Raw genomic sequence first — 15,880 nt, forward strand, 5'->3', positions numbered from 1 at the left:
TTTGTCAATGAGCAATTTCTGTGAAACAGAAACCATTATCTTCGTAAATGAGTAGCAACTGATTCTCTGTGGGAAAAGAAAATCTCTAATTTGTAGCATATGCTACTGTTAATGATATAAATACACCCACAAGGTAGAATTCCAAAGCACTAGAAACGTCCCTAAACACAAAGATGGGAGGAAGCACGCACCGCTGCCTGCTCCTCGCCAGGGCCACGCGCTCCAGCACACCGTGAGCAGGACTGCACTGGGGAGAACGGAAGGTGCAGAACTGAGACTGCAGTATCTTCCAGAGAAAAACAAGAAAGTTAAGAGAGATCTGATGAGAATGCAATTCCATTGATTTACACACACACACACACGCACACGCACACACATGCTCTCACACACTTTGTCTGATTTTAAGCATCTGAAAAACAGCTTGTGAGCAGTGGATATTGTCAACAAAATAAAAAGAATTGGAACGCTAAAAGAAAATGTTTGTTTCACCTTTCACAGTGTAAAGCAGTCTTCCAGCAGTCCCAGAGCCTGTGCTAGAAACCTGCAGGACTGGATTGTTTCCCTCCCATTTCCAGAGTGAGCCCATGATTCCTGTCCCACTCTCACATCGCCCCCAGCTGAGCTGACCGCTCACCAAATCACAGAGTGTGTGATCTGAGGCTCCCACCCACTCCCCAGGCACAGGAAAGCACTTCGGTGTGATTTGAAACATGTGTGGTACCCTTAAAAAAAAGTGACAAAGATTCAAAGCCAGTTTACGAAAAGGAATATCAAAATAGCCAGTACAAGTATGTACAGGCTTTCAACATCATTAGTCATAAATAAATGCCAGTTAAATCTATGACATGGCACTAAATACTACACTAAACTGGTAACATTTTAAAAGATTGGCAGTGCCAAGTGTGGCAGAGAACAGAACAAATGCACACTTCTGCATTGCTGGTGGGAGACTACCTTGATATAACCACTTTGTAAAACTGTTTGTTGGTACTCGCTAATGCTAACTATCAATATATCCCAATTCCCGTAAGTCTATTCCAGACTGTATTGCTGATAGAAGCGAGTGCTCCTGTCCCCCAAAGGTATGAACAAGAACTGTCATTGCAGCTTAATGTAGAATATCCCAAAACTAGAAGTGACTCCAATGTTCATCAACAAAAAATGAGCAAACAGTGGCATTTCAATGCAACGAATTACCGCTCATCCATAAAAATGAACCACTGATTTTCACAGTACCTGACAAATCTCACAGACATACTGTTGAAAGAAAAATATGCAAAACACAGAAGAAGATGTGCTATATGTTTCTCAGTGCTACCAATGATATGAAACTCAAGAAGAGGCAAAACCGGTAGAGGTCACAGCAGTTCTTCACTTTAGAGGAGAAATGGCTGCAATGGGGCAAGAGATGAGATGATGGGACTTTCTATCTCTTGACCTGGTCATGGTTAAACAGGTGCATAAATATGTAAGCGACGGCTGGGGATTTAGCTCAGTGGCATAAGCGCCTGCCTTGCAAGCAGGCGGTCGTGAGTTCGATCCCTGGTACCGATAAAAAGGAAACAGACACACACACACACACAAAAAAAAAATGTAAGCGCCTGCATGATATATTTCAGCTATATCTCAATGTCAAAGATAAACGTAGCACCTCCTGTACTTGTTCCATGCCCAGCTCCAATTTAACTTGAGATTCAGAAGCAGCACAGAGACACAGAGGTAAATTACATGTTCTCAAGTAGATGATAAACAAGAGAAAGGAATGTTCTCTTCCTTTCCTGCACAAACTAACACCCAAACCACTCAGATCCTATCATTCTGTGCCACATTCCCTTCCTTGGTATGTGGCACAGCTGAGTTCCTTAAATAATGGAAAGACGGAGGAAAGGAAAGAAAATAGTGGTGGGGAAGCCTGTAGAGGAAATCACAGACCTGAATAGAAAAGAGAAAAATAAAATACAGGAAGCAAAATATCAGGCTTTGCATGGTTTACTAAAGTAAAAAGTTGGACCAGGGATGTAGCTCAGCGGTGCAGCACCTGCCTGACAGGCACAAGGGCCTGAGTTCGGTTCCCGGTACCAAAAAGAAAAAAGATCTAAAGTAAAAATTACAACCTTCAAAATATACACTGTTTAAGAGAATCAATCAGGCTAATGTGCCAACTGATTTTGTTGGTGAGCCAACAAGAAATGAAATGTCCCGCTGGAGAATTAATCTACCGAAATAAAAGCATATACGGTAAATAATTTTAAATTTAGTAAAAATTACTGTTTTTCCAGGACCAATGGTGCACACTCATAATCCTAGTTCTCAAGAGGCTGAGGCAGGATTGCGAGAATTTCAGGCTAGCCTCAGTTATACAGTGAGCTACATGGTTATACAGCCTGATCTACATGGTGAGACCCTATCTCAAAAACCAAAAGAAAAAAGAAAAAATACCCAAACAAAAGCATTCCTTTCCTAATAATTCAATCATAAAGCTCTCAAGAAGAGTGAGTAAATCTGTATCTGTAGTGGTAGAATCACCCATGTTCGCACCCATGGCCCAGTGCTGCAGTCCTAGTGTGGTGAGAAGGATGTGATGCAGAGTGGCCTAGCACAGTGTGGATTCAGCAGGGTGAGGAGTCCATCTACAGTCCAGGGGGGTAGTGGCTGCAGATGGCAGAGTGTGTGCAGCCAAAGAAGCTCACCGCACCAGAGTGCAGCCTGCCCTGTCCAAGTAGAACCTGGGGACGGGAAGAAGTCAGCCAGGAGGGAGGGCACTCAAGATAACAGGCAGGGAGACAACAGAGCCTGTGTGTGGTGGGGTTTCCATGCCCAGACAACATAAGAAGGAGCTCCCCATCCGTTAGGGGAGCAGGCTGGGAAAGGCAGGCAGAGCCCAGGCAAGAGTGGGCATCAGCAAAGAACTGACCATGGTAGCAGAGAATAGAGATTGTGTATGAGGGGTTAATCAAGTAAGTAGTCACATTAAGAATAATGAAAGACAAGATTTTTGCAGGAAGGGATGCAGAAATGGAGAGACTACCCTCACTGTTGTGTTGGATTGGAATTATGCTTAGTGTAAACTTATAAATCCAAAGGTATCCAGATAATAGAAAAGTAAATGTGTTTATATGTATATTGGTATAGATAGAGAAACACACACACACACATATATGTATATGTATATATATGGCTATGTTTGGATATGGAAAGAGAAAGAGATTAACACCCAGATATCCCCCATTTCTGCCCATTGAGAAGGCATACAGCTAGAAATGATCATACCTCATCACCTTAGGTCCAGATCTTGGCCTCATAAATACTATTTCCTACCAAAAGGAATGAAAGGTCTTGAAGCAATGGCTGAATCGAGAGCTGAGAGTAGGGAAAATACAAAGGGACCGTGGTACATCTTGCTGTGCCAAAAAGCAAGAAAGTGTTCAAAGAATAATGGGGACATGTCACAAGAACACAAAGATGGCTTGGATGGGCTTCCAGGGACCAAATCTGTGGCAATCTGTGCAGAAAAACAAAAAACTAATAAACTCTAACCATTGGAGTGAGGCATGAAGCCCATCTAAGACTACAAGAATAAACATAAATCCAAAATTTGCTGAAGACCTAGATACTTTAGTTTTACAGTATATCTTGTTGCCAAATATTTCTTTATCCCAAAAGTCAAAGAGGATCTAGAGGGCTTCATACAGGAAGCATGCAGGTAACCCCTTCCTCCACCCAGAGAACCCTGGTAGGCTGGCAAGAGTGTGGATGAGCCTCCTCCACATGGAGGACCCCAGACAGGGCTGCAAGAGCATAGGTGACACAGCAGGGCCATAGCTGGGGTGCATACTATAGATAGGTGGGTCTAGCCACCTGGAAAAGGCTGAAGCAGCAGTGACAATTCAAGCTAAGTGTTCACATGAATACCCCTTGGCTAGTCAGTGCAGGAAGAATCCAGGACTCACCCAAATGACCCCATAGGAAAAATTCAGGCAACTGGCCCCTCCCCTCCACTCTGTGACCTGGCATCTGGATGAACACCAACCACAGAATAAGACACTAACTAAAATGCACACAATGGACAAGTAAAATTAGCAAGACTGAGAAGACCAAAACATGAACCAAGAGGTGAAAATGACAAGACGAAAAAGCAAAATGCAATCTCAGACTTCCAGCCCATCCAGAACAAATAAAGGAGACATCAACATAGAAGCATTTGGAAATCACACATCTGAAATTTCTGAAAAGATAGCAAGTGAAGTAAAGAAACAAATCCATGTGGCTATAGAGGAAATCAAATCAGAAATAATCTCTTAGGTGAGAAAATAAATGACAATCTTAGAGAAGGAATTGCTCAGCACAGCTAGAGAAGACATAGACAGAAAGTATAGGAGCATAGGAAAATGATGGGCACCTTGAATGAACAATATAGGAAAGAAATACAATGCATGAAATAGATTCAATGAGCTATCTAGGATGTTAAAAATTCCACTGAAAGCCAGAAAAACTGCTTGAATGAATTAAAGACAGACTTTCATACTTTTTTGATCTTTTTTTTTTTTTTACTATTTTCTTTTTGGTACTGAGTTCATTCTGAAATGAACTCAGGCCCTTGCACTTGCCAGGCAGGTGCTGCACCGCTGAGCTATGTCCTCAGCCCCAGACTTCCACATTTTGAAGACAGGATTGCAGCTAGAGATCATGAAAGGAAAGATCTCTAAAAAATAACAAAGGACCATGAAATAATTCAACAGATCCAAGATAATAAGCCTGATATATGTCAATGAAAAGGCAAGAGTCAACAAAAATGACATAAAAAACTTTGCTGAAATAATAGCATAAAATTTCCCAAGCACAAGAACAGAACCCAACACACAGGTAAGTTATGTGTGTAAAACTCTAAACAGCCATAACCAAAAATAAATCTACACTAAGACATATCATTATCAAGATCAAGAAATTCAGCACAAAAACAAAAATTAAAAGCTTTAGAGAAAAGGAACAGATCAGCTATAAAGGAAGAAGATTAGAATCATGGCTGACTTCTCAACACAAACCCTCAAGTTCAGAGGAGCTTGCAGCGAAGTATTTCATACCCCGAAAGAAAATAACTTTTAACCCAGATTGATGTACCCTGAAAATTATTATTCAAAATTAATGGAAACTGGCCCTGAATCAAGGCCAGCAGCTTCCTGATGCTGTTGGTTTCAAGCAGGAGCCTAAAGAGATTTCTTTCTATGGTCTGTTGGCCATTTCAGAACTTGGGCAGTGAAATGGTCAATTCATTAGAAAGAAACAACTTGAAGCAACACACTCCCCATTCCCCCACCCCACCCCCCATCCTCTTTGAGCAGCTTTGAGGTGGCAATCTGCAGTGGCCCAGGATGGGAGCCACCAGTGTTTACCAGGACCTGTGCCAAGCTGGCACCTGGAGACCAGGGAAACCAAGCAACCCCTCCCCACCCCTCCATGAGCTGCTGTGAGTGTGGCAGGCTGCAGTGGCCCAGGACAGGAGCCACCAGAATTTACTGGGATCCACACCATGCTGGGACCTGGAGTGCCAGGCAACCAAGCAACCCTCCACTGCCTGTTTTGTTTTGTTGAATTTCAATATACACCAAAGTATGGACAGCTATTTCATAGAGAATGAGAGACTCTACAACAGCCATTAGTGACTTCCCTGTTGTCTGGTTTTGAAGACCTAAAACACCTTCCTCATTCTTTTCGAATCAGTTTTGTACTATGTTGTTTTGTATGAATTCTCTGGATGTGAAGATATGGACTATTTGTAAGAAATGAGATAATATGATACATAGTGAAGACCTCAGATTGTCTAGCTTTGAAATTTACATCCCTTACATTGCTTTCTTATGTCCTATTTTGTTCTGTTTTGTTGTATAAATTTACCCCCTGTAAAAGAAAGATAAAATTAAAAAAATTAATGGAAAAATGAGATACTCCCATGATAAAGAACAACTGAAGAAATTCATGTCCACCAAAGCAAGCCTTGAAAGAGTGCAGAAGGATATTCTGGTTAGAGCTACAAATGACCACAATTCCCAGAACAACAACAGAAAAAACCCACCAGGCAGGGCAAGCAATTAAACAGAGGGAGAAAAGAAGGGAACCAACAGCAGAAAAATAATATGACAAAGATGTCAATACATATCAGTTATAACCATGAGTGTAAACAGCCTCGATTCACCAGTTAAAAGAAACAGATTGGCAGAACAGATCATGAAACAAGATCCAACAATATTCCATATAAAAGAAATACATAACTAAAAAGAAACTCAAAGACTGAAAATCAAAGGATGGAAAACAATACACCAGACAACAGGAACCCAGAAGAAAAGCAAGAGTAGCTATTCTGTGCAGACAATGTGAACATCAAACCAAAAATAATCAAAAGCAATTAAGAAAGTCATTACATACTTGTTAGGGGAAATATTTGAGAAAAGATAATAATCATAATTATATATACAACAAATATGGGAGCACCTTACTATGTAAGACAAATATTAATAAACATAAAAAATCAAATATGCAATAACATAATTTTAATGATATTTTAATATCCCATTGTCACAAAGAGATAATTTCCAGTTTAATTCCACTATGGTCAGATACTAACCAACTAGACAAAAAGCCAACAAAGAAATAACAAAGCTGAATCAAACATGTGAACTAGTGGACTTAATAGATGCTTACAGTGTTCCACCAAACAAGTCAGAATACACATTTTTCTCAGTTGCACACGAGATGTTTTCTAAAATAGACCTTATACTAGCCCATAGAACATACATAAGTAAATGCAAAGAAATTGAAAATATCTCACTATGGTGCAATGAAATTGGGAATTAATGGCAAAAGAAACTGCAAAAATTTTGTAAACACATGGACATTAAGTAACACTCTGCTGAACAACCAGTGAGTCACATATGAGATTAAAGAAGAAATTAAACAATATCTTCAATCAAATAAAAATGCAAATACAACATATTGGAACTTATGGAGTACAATGAAAGCAGTCCTAAGAGGGAAATTCATAGCAGTTAATGCTCATATCAGTAAAACAGAACGAGCACAAATAACTTAATGCTGCACCACAAGCTGCTAGAAAAAGAAGAGCAAGTCAGCCCAAAGTTCATAAAAAAGAGAAAATTATAAAGATCAGAGCAGAAATTAATGCAAATGAGACTTTGAAATACAAAGAATTAATGAACTGAAGAGTCAGTTCTTTGAAAGAATAAACAAAATTAATAAAACCTTAGCTAACCTTATCAAGCAAAAAATAAAAAACTCAAATTCATGCAGTGAGGAATGAAAAGGGTGGGTGAAATTACTACACAGATCCTGTGGAAATTCAGAAGCTTATCAACACCTACCTTGAAAATCTTTATTCACATGAGATAGAAAACAGAAGAAATGTACAGATTCTTAGGTACATATGAACTACCAAAGCTGAATCAGGAAGATATAAAAAATTTGAATATTCAAATATCAGTTAATGAAATTGAAAAAGTCATTAAAAACTTACCAACAAAGAAAAGCCAAGGACCTGATTCATTCACAACTGAATTCTACAAGAAATTTAGAGAAGATATAACACCAGTACTGCTCAAACTATTTAGTGAAACTGAAAGGAAAGCAATTCTCCTGCACTCATTCCTGCAGGCAACTATTATTCTAATATTAAAATCAGAGAAAAATCCAACCAAAAAAGAGTATCATAGGCCAGTCTCCCTGTCATGGTTTATGTCTGTGTCCCCCAGGCCTCATGAGTTTGCATTGTTCATTTGTGATGGTTCATTGTATAGTGCTTGGATTGATGGTGTCAGTGTTCCACCCACATAGGGGTGGAGCCAGGATGTGATGTAATGGCAGGAAGAAGGTGTGTCTTTCCTTTCCCAACTTGGGCATCAGGTATTTTGTCTCAGCAATGAGTAAAAAATAACTAAGACACTCCCTAATGAACATAGATGCAGAAATTCTCAATAAAATACTAACAAACAGAAAATCAACAAGATTATATAACATGACCAACTGGGATTCATTCCAGGAATGCAGGGATGGTTCAACATGCACAAATCAATAAACATAATACATCATGTCAACCAGAGCCAATGACAAAAATTACATGATTATTTCAGTAGATTCAAAAATACCTTTTGATAAAGTCCAACATTGATTCATGATAAAAAACCTTACAGAAAACTGGAATAGTCTCTACTTCAGTCTAGTAAAAGCCATTTATAACCAACCAACAGCCAACATCATACTAAATGGTCAAAAATTGAAAGCTTTCACTCTAAAATCAGGAACAAGACAAGGATGTCCACTATTACCATGCCTATTCAATATAGTTCTAGAACCATTAGCCATAGCAATGAGACAAGAGAGATCAATAAAAGGAATAGGGATAGAAAGGAAGAAGTTAAATTATCATTATTTGCAGATGACATAATACTCTACTTAGAAGACCCCCAAATCTCCATTGATAGACTCCTAGGTATAATAACTAAATTCAGTAATGTAGCTGGATACAAAAATCAACACTCAAAAATCAAAAGCATTCCTATACACAAACAACAAACTCACTCCTGCCATCCAGCAGACCATCTTGCAGGAACTGGGAATTGCTGCCAGCAATGGGAATGGGGCTGGGCTAGACCTGGGCCCCTCCCAAGACCGCCGCTGTTTAGACAGACCACTTCTCAGGACTCGGAGCTCCAGCCAGCAGTGCAGGTGGGCCTGGACAGAACTGGGCCTCTCCCATGTCCTCACAGTCCTGGCCACCCACCTCAGGACCTAGGAACTCCAGCCCATGATGCGCACCCCAGAAATCCCACTGCAGCCATCTAAGACTCCCCCCCCCCACCTCCTGGACCTAGTATTGCTGTTGATCTTCAGCTCCCACAACTCCCCCCAGAACCTTGGACTGCACTGAATTAAACAAGCAGTATCAAGGGTAGACTCAGTAACCCCTCATGCAAACAGAAGAACTCAGCAGGCTTCTATTAGTAAGGTGAGTTTGCCCCTAAAATAAGAATAGACTTTGCCACCTTCAGTGGGTAAACAGGAGCAATAGCAAAGCCCCCTCCAGAAGTAGGCCATAGGAGAGCTTGGCAAGTAGATGGGTGAGTCTATCCTCCACCCAGATAATATCAGGTAGGTTGAGGAAGGTGTCATAAGGGGGCCTGTGGGACACTCAGAGACACAGGAGGGTCCCACCTGAGACACTATAAACAGGGAGATCAGGTGACTCTGAACCTGAAGCTATAATAACAGCAGGAACTAAGGAATGATTTCCATCAGTACTCCTAGGTTTGTCCACCTAGGAAGAACATAGGACTCACCCAACAGGCCCTGCAGGGGGAATTGAGGCATCTGGCCCACCTCTTCATTGTGGGACACAGCAATTGGACAAACATCACCCTTACAGTAGCACCCCAAGATACAAACTACCAACATTTGACACAAGTGGAACTGAAAGACCAAATATTAACGTGAAAGGGGAAAATGGCAAAATAAAGTAAAATGCAATCTAAACATCTAGTACACCAGGAGCAAGTACAGGAGACATTGAAATAGAGGACTTCAAAACACACCAGAAACCTCGGAAAAGATAGCAAGTGAAATAAACAACTCCATGAGGCTATAGAGGAAATCAAATTATAAGCAATCTCTCATGTAAAAACAGAAATAACAACCTTAGGAAAACAGTTGCACAGTGCAGCTAGAGAAGAAATAGAAAAGAAGTACAGGAACATGGAAAACTGGTTGAAACCTTGAATGAACAATATAGAAAACAAGCAGAATTCATAAAACAAACTTAAAGAGACAGCCAAGAACCAAAAAATTATATTGAAAGCCGGCAAAAATGTGTAATGAAGGTGAGAAAAGAATTTCAGATCTTGAAGACAGGATCACAATTAGCAATCATGCAAAGATAGAACTTTTAAAAATAACAAAGCAGCATGAAATGACAATCCAGCAGCTTCAAGATGATGCCAAGAGAAACAATATAAGACTAATAGGCATCAGTGAAGATGCAGGAGTCAATGCAATTGACATAGTTAAACTATTCACAGATGTAACAGCAGAAAATTTCCCAAACATGGGGAAAAATTTGATATGCAGATAAATGAGCATATAGAATACCAAACAATCACAACCAACATAAATCTACATCCAGACATATAATAATTAAGATCCCAGACATGCAGCATAAAAACAGAATACTAAAAGCTGTTAGAGAAAAGACACATATCAAGGAAAGCCCATTAGCATCATGGCAGACTTTTCACAAACCCTCAAGTCAAGACGAGCTTGGAGTGAGGCATTTCAAGTCCCAAAAGAAAACAACTTTCAACCCAGACTGATGTACATAGAAAAAATGTCTTTCAAATTTAATGGAGAAACAAGATACTTCCATGACAAAGAACAACTGAAGAAATTCATGGCCACAAAACCAACCCTAGAAAGAGTATTGAAAGACATGCTAGATAGAGATAAAAATGACCACAATCTCCAGAATAACAACATAAAGAAACCACCAGGCAGGAAAGCAATTAAACAAGGAGGAAAAGCAGAAATCAAACAACTGGAACATAACATGGCAAAATCGAGCCAGCACATATCAGTGATATCCATAAATGTAAATGGCCTCAATTCACTTATCAAAAGAAACAGGTTAACAGAATGAATCAAGAAACATGATCCCACAATATGCTGTATACAAGAAACACATCTGACCCAAAAGGAAACTCATAGATTAAAAGTCAAAGGATGGAAATAGTATTCTATGCAACAGAAACCCAGATAAAAGCAGGGGTAACTATTCTATTTGCAGACAATGTGAACTTCAAAACTAAAATGATTAAAAGAGATAAAGAAGGTCACTATATACTTGTTAGTGGAAAAATTCAAGAGGAAGAACTAACAGTTATAAATAGATATGCACCAAAAACAGGAGCACCCAACTATATAAGACAAATACTTATGGACTTGAAAAAACAAATACACAAGAAGACAATTATAACAGGGGACCTTAATACCCTATTGTCACAAAGAGATAGATCAAATAGACAAAAAGTCAGCAAAGAAATAATAGAACTGAATCATACCTGTGAGCAATTGGACTTAGTAGATGTTAACAGAGTGTTCCACCTAATTACATCAGAATACACATTCTTCTCAGCTGCACATGGGACATTCTTCAAAACAGACCATGTATTACCCCATAAAACATTCTTAAGTACATGAAAAGGTATTAAAATTATCCCATGTGTAACATCTGACCATAGCACACTGAAATTGGAAACTAATAGCAAAAGATATTGCAAAACCTGCATAAATACATGGAACTTAAATAACGACCTTCTGGGGGATGGGGATTTAGCTTAGCAGCATAAGCGCCTGCCTTGCAAGCAGGCAGTCATGAGTTCGATCCCTGGTACCGATAAAAAGGAAAAAGAAAAAGAAAAAAATAACGACCTTCTGAACAACCAGTAGGCTACAGATGAAATGAAAGAAGAAATAAAACAATACCTTTAATTCAATGAAAATGCAGAAACAACATACTGAAATCTGTGGGATGCAATAAAAGCAGTCTTAAGAGGGAAATATATAGCAATAAATTATCATATCAAGAAAACAGAATGAGCACAAATAAATAACCTAATGCTTCATCTCAGGCTTCCAGAAAAAGAAGAGCAAGTTATACCAAAAGTTCATAGAAGAGAGGAAATTGTAAAGATTAGAGTAGAAATCAAGGCAATTGAAACTAAAAAACAATACAAAGAATCAATGAATCAAAAAGCTGGTTTTTGAGAAGACAAACAAAATTAACAAACCTCTAGCTAACCTTATACAGAAAAAGAAAAACTAAAATTCATGCAATAAGGACTGAAAAGAGGAAAATTACTACAGATCCCATGGAAATTCAAAAGATCATGAATACCTACTTTGAAAATCTCTACTCACATAAAATGGACAATGCAGAGGAAATTGACAGATTTCTAGAAACATATGAACTACCAAAGCTCAGCCAAGAAGATATAGCAATTTTGAATAACCCAGTGTCAGCTATTGAAATTGAAAATGAAATTTAAAACTTACCAACAAAGAAAAGCCCAGGTCCTGATGGATTCTACAATGAATTTAGAGAAGATTTGATGCCAATACTCCTTAAACTCTTCAATGAAGATGAAAAGGAAGCAGTTCTCCCTAAATCATTCCTGAAGGCAAGTATTACTCTGATACCAAACCAGAGAAAGACCCAACCAAAAAGGAGAACTATAGGACAGTCTCACTAATGAACATCGATGCAAAGATTCTCAATAAAACACTGACAAACAAAATGCAGCAAATCATCAAGAAGATTACACATCACAACCAAGTGGGAATCATTCCAGGAATGCAGGGATGGTTTAACATATGCAAATCAATAAATGTTATACATCACATCAACAGAGCCAAAAACAAAAACCACATGGTCATCTCAGTAGATGCAGAAAAAGCTTTTGATAAAGTCCAACACATGTTCATGATAAAAACCTTTCAGAACTCAGAATATATAGTGTCTACCTCAATCTCATAAAGGCCATCTATGACAAACCAACAGCCAACATTATACTAAATGGACAAAAACTGAAAGCCTTTACTCTAAAATCAGGAACAAGACAAGAATGTCCACTATCACCACTCCTATTCAATATAGTTCTGAAAATACTAGCCAGGGCAATCAGACAAGAGAGACAAATAAAAGGAAAGGAAGAAGTTAAATTGTCACTATTTGAAGATGATATGATACTCTATATAGAAGACCCAAAAAACTCCATTAAAAGACTATTAGAGGTAAGAAACAAATTCAGCACTGTAGCTATGTCAACACTCAAAAATCAATAGCATTCCTGTACACAAACAAAAATCTCACTGAGAGAGAAATTATGGAAATGTCACCTTTCACAATAGCATCTAAAAAAGTGAAATACTTAGAAATCAACCTAACCAAGAATGTAAAAGACCTACATATGCTGAAAATTATGCTATGCTAAAAAAGGAGGTTGAAGAGGATATTAGAAAATGGAAGAATATTCCTTGCTCTTGGCTAGGAAGAATGAACAATGTGAAAATGGCCATACTCCCAAAACTGTCAAATACCAAGTCAAAATACCATTAGCATACCTCACAGATCTAGAGAGAACACTCCTAAAATTCATTTGGAAACAGAAGAAACCTAGAATAGCAAAGGAAACAAAGCAAGGCAGGAGGAATCTCAATTCCAGATTTGAAACTATACTACAAAGCCACAGTGATAAATCAGCATGGTACTGACAAAGAAATAGAGCTGAGGATCAATGGAATTTAGAAGATGCAAACACAACTACAAAGACACTCAGCCACCTGATATTTGACCAAGGGGCCAAACGTTCACTGGAGGAAGCATAGCCTCTTTAATAAATAGCGCTGGGAAAACTGACTTTACACATGCCAAAAAATAAGACTAGGTGTATGTATCACAATGCACTAAACTAAAGTCAAAGTGGATCAAAGGTCTAAATTTTGAAACAGAAACAGTAAATTTACTGCAAGGCAAGGTAGGTAGGAATCTTAAAGACATAGGAGTAGGCAAAGAGTTCATGAACAAAACCCGAAGTGTATGGGAAGTACTTATAAGAATCAACAACCAGGATCTTATCTTATTTAAACATTTTTGTATACCAAAAGAAATCCCCAGCAGAGTAAAAACATAACCCAGAGAATGAAAAAATTTTAGCCAACTGTCCCTCAGACAAAGAACTTCTATCTAGAACATATAAAGAACTAAAAGAATCAGCCTCCCTCCAAAATTTAAAGATCTTTTCCAAAAATGGGCATCTGAGTGAATACATACTTCTCAGATGAAGAAATACAAACAGCAAGTAAATATATGAAATACTATTCAACATCATTGGTCATTTGAGAAATGTAAATTTAAATAATTCTGAGATTGCATCTCACTCCAGAAGGAATGGCTATCATCAAGAAACCAACCAATAACAAATGCAGGTGTGGCTGTAGGGAAAATGGAACCCTTCTTCACTGTTGGTGGGAGTGTAGACTGGTACAATCTTTGTGGAAAGCAGTGTGGAGATTCCTCAGGTTTGAAGAATCTCAGGTTTGGAGGTCTCATTCAATCCAGCTATTCTCCTTCTGGATATTTTCCCAGAATTGAAAACATCATTCCACAGCAATATATGTGCACCCATGTTTATAGCTGCACAGTTTGTAATGGCTAAATCTTAAAGAGAATCCAAATGCCCATCAACTACGGAATGGATTTTAAAAAAAAGATGTGTTTTTATGCAATGGAGTACTACTCAGCCATAAAGAAGGATAAACTTGAGGCTATTATAGGTAAATAAATACAACTTAAGACCATAATAAAAGTGAAATAAATCAGACTCACGTGTGTGAACATTGCATGATCTCCTTAAGAAACTGAAAGAGTAAATAAGATACAAAATGTACAATACATACTGTGAAAGTGAAAAGGGAAAAATTGCTCAAAAAAAAGAACAATTGTGATGGCAGAAAGGAGAAAATAATGAAGGGACAGGAATATATATTCACATATATATTAGATAATACTACTACTAATCTCTGTTAGTTCATCAAAAAAAATGGTTTGTGCTTTCATCGATCATTCTCATGCCTATATCTTGTAATCTGAGCAACTACTTTGAAAATAACAATATGCCAATATATTAACCTTTATTAATCTCCTATTATTTTGTTTTGAAATTCTGTATCATCATTACTTTTTTCATTTAAAAAAAGTCAAAAAGTAACATTATAGAGAAGCCTTGCAGACATCACCTTAATTAAGTGGGCAAAGTAAACATCTTTACTTTGTAATGGGACAAATCAAGATGTTTGCCTAAACTGTGCAGACAGTAAAAGGATCTTGAGTGCCAGGAATTAGAGAGAAAGAAAAGCTCGATGGCGGGGCACAGGGGATTTTTAGGGCAGTGAAACTATTCTGTATGGTACTACGAGGTGTGCCCATTTGGGCCCCCTCCTGTCTCTGCGGAGCTATTCCTACCTCATTTCTCCATTCCTGCACCCGCTCCTTTTCTCCAGTGAATTTTCCTCCTCAACCTCCATTGATCCTTATAATTCATTCTTCAGCTTCAGGTGACAGGGATGAGGCGTACTGACACCTATCGCTTCCCCTGTACCCTCTTGGAGGTCCCACTGAGATGCTTGGAAAGACAGATTCAGCTGCTAACCCAGCCACAGTTGAGGCTGTCAACACCAAGTGATCGCGCAGATGGAACCGAAGACGAATCCACCAGATCATCCCTGTAAAGAGTTCCTAACTCGTGCTCGCTGTGGCAGCACATATACTAAAATTGGAATACAGAGAAGATTAGCACCGGCCCTGTGCAAGGGCGACATGCAAATTTGTGAAGCGTTCCATATTTTTATGATAAGAATTTTACAGAAAATTGGAATAGATGGTCTTTACCTCAAAATAATAAAGGCCATCTATGACAAACCAACAGCCAGTATCATACTAAATGGCCAAAAATTGAAGGCCTTTACTTTAAAATCAGGCACAAGACAAGGATGTCCCTTATCACCATTCCTATTTAATATAGTACTGGAAATACTACCCAGAGAAATTATACCAGAGAGAAATCAAGGGGTAAAGATAGGAAAAGAAGAAGTTAAATTATCATTGTTTGCAGATGACATGATAGTCTACATAGAAGACCCCATAAACTCCATTGAAAGACTCCTAGATATAATAAATAAATTCAGCAATGTAGCTGGATAACAAAATCAATACTCAAAAATCAATAGCATTCCTATACACTAACAACAAAATCACTGACAGAGAAAT

The 15,880-nt window shown here is 38.4% G+C and overlaps 2 non-coding genes across 2 annotated transcripts; both read left to right on the forward strand.

Moving 5' to 3' along the window:
* The first annotated feature begins 5,149 nt into the window (after window positions 1-5,149).
* LOC111757342 (small nucleolar RNA SNORA2/SNORA34 family) lies at window positions 5,150-5,286 on the forward strand. The gene has a single exon (XR_002791713.1). It is a non-coding gene; the product is annotated as a small nucleolar RNA SNORA2/SNORA34 family (small nucleolar RNA).
* A 10,070-nt stretch (window positions 5,287-15,356) lies between these two features.
* On the forward strand, window positions 15,357-15,460 carry LOC111757332 (U6 spliceosomal RNA). Its single transcript, XR_002791704.1, has one exon. It is a non-coding gene; the product is annotated as a U6 spliceosomal RNA (small nuclear RNA).
* Window positions 15,461-15,880: the final 420 nt, after the last annotated feature.

Source organism: Cavia porcellus, unplaced genomic scaffold (assembly GCF_034190915.1).
Source record: "Cavia porcellus strain 051 isolate PalLab524CR breed Dunkin Hartley unplaced genomic scaffold, mCavPor4.1 scaffold_30, whole genome shotgun sequence".
NCBI classification, from domain to species: Eukaryota; Metazoa; Chordata; class Mammalia; order Rodentia; family Caviidae; genus Cavia; species Cavia porcellus.